The sequence below is a fragment of the Dermacentor andersoni genome, chromosome 1 (genome assembly GCF_023375885.2).
Source record: "Dermacentor andersoni chromosome 1, qqDerAnde1_hic_scaffold, whole genome shotgun sequence".
Classification (NCBI taxonomy): domain Eukaryota; kingdom Metazoa; phylum Arthropoda; class Arachnida; order Ixodida; family Ixodidae; genus Dermacentor; species Dermacentor andersoni.
The window spans coordinates 140,141,081-140,148,440 of NC_092814.1; the positions used below are offsets into that span (position 1 = coordinate 140,141,081).

At 46.2% G+C, this 7,360-nt stretch overlaps 1 long non-coding RNA gene across 1 annotated transcript; it reads left to right on the forward strand.

The window, feature by feature from the left end:
• The first annotated feature begins 715 nt into the window (after positions 1–715).
• Positions 716–2,519, forward strand: LOC129388237 (uncharacterized). Its single transcript, XR_008615261.2, has 2 exons — positions 716–1,121; positions 2,406–2,519. It is a non-coding gene; the product is annotated as an uncharacterized lncRNA (long non-coding RNA).
• Positions 2,520–7,360: the final 4,841 nt, after the last annotated feature.

Below are 7,360 nucleotides of genomic sequence, written 5' to 3' on the forward strand. Positions count from 1 at the left end.
ACGAGTCCTTGCTGTGTCAATATTAGCAGGCGTAGAAGTAGGGCAGCGCGGATCCCGTAAATGCTTGCTTGGGCGTACAACTGAATAATTTATAATTGTGAGTTGGCTCAGCATGAAAGTTGTGTGTGGAGTATGGCGGTATTTGATTACGCGAGCATGCAAGCAGTACGCCTGTTTCACTTTGGCCAAAGCTCCAGCTGCCGCTGCAAGCCAGCCATCGCCACATTTTGTCGTCTTTATTCCTTACGCTACGAGGAAATATAGTTCCACCTATTCAAGATAAGGCCTGACATTCTCAAAAACACGCCACTGGGCGCCATAAGAAGCGTGTATATGTGTGGTGATTCCGAATTTCTGATCGGTGGGTCTCACAAAGTGGTCTCACAGCTATCGCGGCTGCACGCACACCGTCCGCCAGCGCAAGGAGACGGAGCTGCACATGATGCGCGCTGATTGGCTCGTGTCCGTCGGCAAAAGTTCGCGCATAATTCGTCTGAAATCTCTGTATATACTTCAAAAGAACAAGGCAGCGTACCAAGACACTTTAAACTCAATAATTTGTGTTTAAATACCAGTCTTCCTTCCAGCTACGACTTTTTTCAAATCTCGAAGGCCGTGCTTTTACAAAATGCCCGCTCTAAAAGAAAATGTAGATCTCGGAGGCTAAATTCACTTGTTAACCGCAGCGCGGCGCTGCCGCAGTGTGACGGTTGGGCCACGTTGTGTTGGTGTGCGCGGTGAGAGTGCTCGTTGCAGTTACACGGTAATTGAATCATATTTACGAACTGCCTAAACAAACTGTGATCCGTATCGTGTGCATTAACCATCAGGACACCTCTGGACTCGTGTAACGCCATTCATTCGCCTTATGTTTCCTGTGATACGCCTGTGTCTTACGTGTACTACAGCGCCCGTCCGAGCTGCCTTTGTTCTCGCCTGTCCGCGTTCGCTCGTGAAATACGTGGTACTGTGGCTTCGAATTCTGGTGCGTGGAAGAATTTGTTGAAAGTTCTGCTTTCGTGCGCTCGTGTTCATCGGCGATTCGACCGTGTTCGCGCCGGGAAGAGCGTCGTCGCGTGGTGCCTGCGAGACAAAGGAGCCGTTCGCCGACCGCATTGAAGGTAAGCAGGTCTGACGCTTGCGCGCATTCTCGCAGCTTATGGTTCATGTAGTAAGCTTTGTGGAACGACAACAGAACACTTTCGTAGCGTATGTTGACCACGTTGCTGTGCACATTTAGCAAAGCGTTTCACGAGGGGAATTTCTGTGAAATGTATTATTTCTCACCGCTTACTTTCTTTATGCAGTGATGTGCTACCACCGCTGATTGTTGGGACTTAATGGGCAAATATTTACGTAAACGCTGAAAGTTACTCTTTTCTCGGTAGTTTCCCGGCAAGAAATTCTTCCGTAGATATGAATTTCTGCAAGTTACGTGTGTAATGCATGTCGATGTGTCACGGGCATCGCGAGTTGGCACGCGACTGCGATGTTTGACACTTGAACAGGTATTAGATTGTGTGAAGATTACTTTATTGATAGTGTTCAGTTTGAAGTCCAGCTTCCCGAGAACTTGTCTGCATTGTTAATGTTCTTCGACGTGCTCGCGTATTTGTCTTTTATATTGTAGGGCAAATATAGACCGACATTACAACAGCGAAATTTCTTTTTATTCGAGGCATGTCAATCGGACGCTCGTTTTCATTAATATTTTCATCCGAAGAACAGGATGTCAGTTCCTGCGATTGTTAAAGACAGTGGCTTGTAGCACTGCCTAACAAGGGATGCGATTTTCTTGCGATGCTTTGCGCTCGATGTTTGCCACTCTTATAACCCACCTTCCACGGCTGGCTGTTCTAGTTAATAACGATAGCGGAATGTCGGTCAGATAAATGAGCAAAAGGAGTAGCATCGGAAAAGGGATCGCTACATAATCGCGGCCTAGGTTTTAGACCGTTCATAATCGATTGTTCGTTTGATTTACTAGATAGTTAAGTTTTGGTGATAATTTCCCTGGTAGTCTGATGTTTGCTGCTGGTTTTATTCCCGCCTGAATTTTACCATATAACAGTGTAACCTCTTGAGATATAACTACGAGACATCTGTACAAGCAAGCACACAGAGGTTTATTGGCCAGTTGCCCACTTCTAAAGGTCATGTACTACTTAGCAGCTGCTGCAATAATGTTTAAAAAAATTTGTGAGCAGTTTAATACCTGAGTGGACTGGCAGCTCAGTTTGTTTCAAACAACAATTAGTTAAAACTTCTGTGTTGCCCTGATGTTTTTATGAGCTGTTTTTGACTGCTCCACGTTTCTTAGCTGTGTGCATACAGGCCAGGCTGTTCTTGCTTATATGAATATTTTTGAATAAGTGAAAAAGATTGGCTTTTGTTTTGTTTTTCAGGTGCCTTGTGAGCTCTCACCCAAGCACCACATTCCAGAGGTCTGCTGTGAGCAGACGTGGCAAATTGAAGTAACATCCAGATAGTCCAATAAACTGTTCATAGTTTCAGACAAACCTTTGCAAAGTATAGTCAAAACTTTCTTTTAAAAGCGCAAGCACTGATCCAACCTGATCTTTCTATCCAAACATTACATTTTATATTAGTAACAAAGACATAACTACAACAGCAGCACTGCAGTGAGGAACGTACAGTGGTACTCCAAGTGTTAGACTGAAATAATCTATGAAGTCTAATTAGTTTGTAATTTTAGAACAAATTGGCATGAATTTCTCTGCCATAGCAGAGTTCCAGTCCGTGCGCTGCATCATGTAGGGAACAGTAACCTTACAATGAAAACCAATGCAAAACTTTTTAACTCAGGAAAAGTATATAAATATAAACTGTGTACACGGAACTCTTCATCTAAGCATGTCTACGTAAAATACAGGATTTAATCACTGCGGCCACATAAAGGATGCATAAAGGTAGGACACACGAAGGAAACATAAAAGCAGTGGCCAAATTTCAACATGGAGGAAACATAAAGTACAGTAACATAAGGGATACATAAAGGGAGGACACATGAAGGAAACATAAAAGCAGTGGCCAAATTTCAACATGGAGGAAACATAAAGTACGGTAACATAAGGGATACATAAAGGGAGGACATATGAAGGAAACATAAAAGCAGTGGCCAAATTTCAACATGGAGGAAACATAAAGGACATTTCCTCATGTGAACTGCAGGAAACATACAGTAAACATAAAGGACAACCATTTTCATAAGGGAACACCTAGTCATCTGACTTTTCACTTGTACACATAACTTTCGAATTCTTGTAAGGTGACACTCTATCATCGCATCGGCCGTTCCAGTGGGGGGGCATAGCACTCTGATGCTTAGAACGCCCGGCTCTAGCCCCGACAAAATGGCGCGTCTAATTGGCCCACACACATGCGGCGAGCTGCACAATTTGTGCTTACTATTCCGGCGCTTTAATTGAACTGCCATGGTACAAAGCTTTCAAGAGCCGGCTCGCAACCCGAAGTGTTGAGTTCGAACCTTGCATGGAGGCTAGGTTTCTTTTTCTGCTCAGTTACGTCTTCTGATACCAGGAGGAATGACCAAGCGGCCGATCGAAGGAAGGAACGATGTGAAACTCCGTATATGTGATATGCAAAATGGGTATCTCAAGTAAAAATTTACTTGGAGTATAAACTGTATGAGGCAAAGCCATTGTAAAACAGTTTTAAAGTGCGAGAACTTGATAACAGGAGGAAAGAAAATTATAGCGTATACATAACTATAATAAAAAAACTAAATGAGGGATTTTGAGGACAATGCTTCGACCTTAACAACTGCAATATAAGTTAGAATTTCAAAGGCAACGTAAGTTCTCCACTTTAGGCTGAAGATCAAGAAAAACAAGCAGAAACGCGCTGCCGATGGCACATACTCCCAAGTTGCAAAATGGGCGTAAACATATGTCTCATCTATCTGAAAAGTGCCTCTACCAGAAATATGCGTTCCCTTTTGACGGCTACTGCATACTCGCTCTACCAAGCGCGAAGTGAAACTTCATGAAGGCATCACGACAGCCCCGTAGAGCAAACGCGATTCCACCCGCTGCGCTTCATCTGTATACGCAACATTCAGCTCTAAGCGTTTCACTCTTTCGAGACAGCGTTCACGTGACTACCACGGGGATTCCTGCAAAGAGCCGAGTACGCAGTCAGCGATGAAAGTGAGAGAACCGTTGGTTGCTGATTAAGCAGGAATGAGGCCTGCATTTTTAACCTCATCGCAAAGGACCTCTACGTCGCTTCTCAACAGAAAGGCGCTTGTAAATTGAATCAGTCTGACATTGCGCCCCGTGAGGCTCAGCTGCCACGGTGGTTGCCCTAACGCCTCAAGAGGCTCCAGTGTTCCACGGAGATATATGGCGAACAGTAATGCAGAGAACGCCAAGGACACCAGGGAAGCGTGAGCAAAACGAGACCATGGAAAGCAATCTCCCCGGTCGGAGTGCAGTTGTTCAAGACACGGCCGCATTGCGGTTAGTTGGCGGAATCCCACCATTAACACGGGAGCAATTGTTTTCTTAGGGTTAATGGTCGGGTCCACCACAAGCGCTACGACCACGGAGGTCGTCGCGAGCTTCGGTTACAGAAATCCTCCTAATTGCGGGACGCTCGAACGTCCTGCTTTTAGTGCTCTTGTGTGCGCACGTTTCCTCCCTTGTCTCAGCTATGGTGGTTTAAGCATTGTTCTTTTGTGGCCGTTGTTTCCTTGCTCGTGCCACAGCGAAAGCTTTTGTCCTATGCGGCACTTACTGTTCGGTTCTAAAAGTCTCTTAACGAGACCGTCTTTGCGAGAGATGCCGAGTTGTACGACTGTTTCTGCACGCGCAAGTACACACCAAAGTAACTCATCCTGTCGTGGCGCCCACTAAACTCACATAGCATACACTAAACAAACTGCTTGATCTTTTAACGTCTGAGGGAACAAAGGGTATTAATTTAGGGTACATGAAGAATCAGAGCACCTGGCATGCAAATACCATAAGCAAATGCACAGCAAGAAAACGAGTACGATAGAGACGAGTGTGGCACGATCAAAATGATGTGAAACGTGGTTGCTGCCTTAATTTTCGATGAAGGCGAAACCATTGCTATCCTCAACCAAACGACATGTGCACATGAGCTGCAGTGTGTATATGTTCTCTAGAGATAAAATTGAACGGCTTTTCAGTCGAACATGTTACAAGGGAGCGGGTATAGAGAAGAAGTGGAGAAAATGCGGTTTCGTGTAAAACCAGTCTATGCATAAGTACAATCAAATGCCTTTCCCCCTTATGCGCTGAAGCACATCCTTTATTCGAAGACTATACATAGGGTTTGTTTGTGAAACAGAGCAGGGAAAGCAAACGAAACCTAATGGTCAGCTTTAGTTTGCGTCAGCCCGTGTGGGTTCTTCGTGTCTCAACTCTGCACTTCTAGATGTGCGGGTCCACGCAGCCCAGCGTTAACAATGGCACTGGCTATACGTATAGCTTTTTGTAACAATTAAAGGGGTGGATACATGAAAATTTTTGTTCATGCGTTCTTCGATTCAAGCGTTGCGTACTGCTTCAGGAAGCACGATACACACCGCGGGATTCATATATACCCGATAAATAATTTAACAACAGCACTATTATACCGAGCGATTTAGGTTTCTGGGCTCCGGGTGATGCTATAACGTCGTAGGAGTTGAAACGCAACACGGCTTGGTCACGTGAGTCACAAAACAATAGTGGCGTAAAACTACGCTCCGTCGTCTGTTCGCGCATACGCGTGCTCTGCCAGCAGAGGTAAACAACTGGCGACTCGAAGTGCATGTCGCAATTATTATAATTATTGCGAAGAGTCACAAGAACAGTAAGAAAATATTGCGGCTTGTGAGAGTCGGTGATTCATTCCGAAACGCCGTCAGCTTTAGTGACCAGAGTGACCACTCCTCGTTCGCTGATTGGCCGCTTCGCCGTACGGCTGCCGCACAAATGGGTCCCGGACCCATCCTCTCTACGGCGAGGAAATCTAGCCGTTCGCGAGCAAAACCGCCGTCGCACGGCGGCCCGCGAAAGGCAAGCGGCGTGCGGCAAGTTGCCGTGCCGGTAACGTGGACAGGCCTTAACGCGTTGAGAAACGCCAAGTGAACGAGAGACCGCTCTGAGCTGCCGAACTATGCGACTCGCAGATGCTACGTCAACTGCTCTCCCCTACAGCGCTGTGCATGTCTCGGTTAGCCAGGGGCCAGGGTTAGCTCGGTTATAGTGTTCTAAAAGCCTGTAGCATAGAGAAAGCATTTTTAGTACGACAGAAAGCTGAGCTAGTTGGTAATGATTCATAATGCAAAAAAGGGGTAAGGCGTTCAGACACGGACACAAGAGGAGAGAAGTGGACAACACGAACGCCGCATATTCTGGTCCCTTTCGGAGCCGGCCGGCTAGTGTTACGCTCAAAGTGTAAAGATCTGTCTATGTTACCGGCACGGCAACTCGCCGCACGCTGTTTGCCGTTCACGGGCCGCCATGCGGCGTTCGTGTTGTCCACTTCTCTCCTCTTGCATCCGTGTCTGCACGCCTTACCCTTTCTTTTTATTAAGAAAGGATTTCTATATGCCTGTAGCTCGGTCATAGTGGAGGCTATGCTTGGTCGCTCGGTTCAGCAGGCTCCGTGATCGGCATTTTGTCGCTAATCATCACACGTCACGTTTTTGTGCTAGTGTACTATGACGTCAATATTTTCGTTCCTCCGCTGTCACGTCATAAGAGCCTCATTGGCGATGGGTCTGGACCACAAGAAGGAGCTTTTAATGACTTTTTTGGAGCTGAATTAAAATTATTTTGAAATGTTTGCAGCGTCCAATACCTCGTTGTGGGTGTCCTCACATACAGCAGCAGCCTACAACAGGCTTTTTATAGCCTCAAAATTTGGTGTCTCAACTCCTTTAATGGTATTTCACCTTTGCCCTTTACTTTCCCTTGGTATCATAATCGTTTTATTCTTTCTTATTATTGTGATTACAATTTCAAGCACACTACAGGCGCATTTCTGCCGCCTCTGTCGGCGTCGCCGTGATGTTCCGCATAAAGTCAAAGGGCGGTAACATCGTCACCGCGTGCCGTACGCTGTATGCGTGAGTACAAGCATGTGAGGGTGAGCCGACGATGGTGGCTAAGGCCCGCATTTTGAAGCACTCCTTTCCTTACTAAGGACGTCTCACACGCTGTAAGGCTTCCTGGCGTCAATTCTAGATCGTACCTTACTAAGGGGTACTAGGTTAGGGCGTCCTTGGGGCTTCCCCGCGCTTAGGGAGGCGGCATGATACCTTCAAGCGTCCTAACCGTGCTCCTCTACCTGAACGCATGCT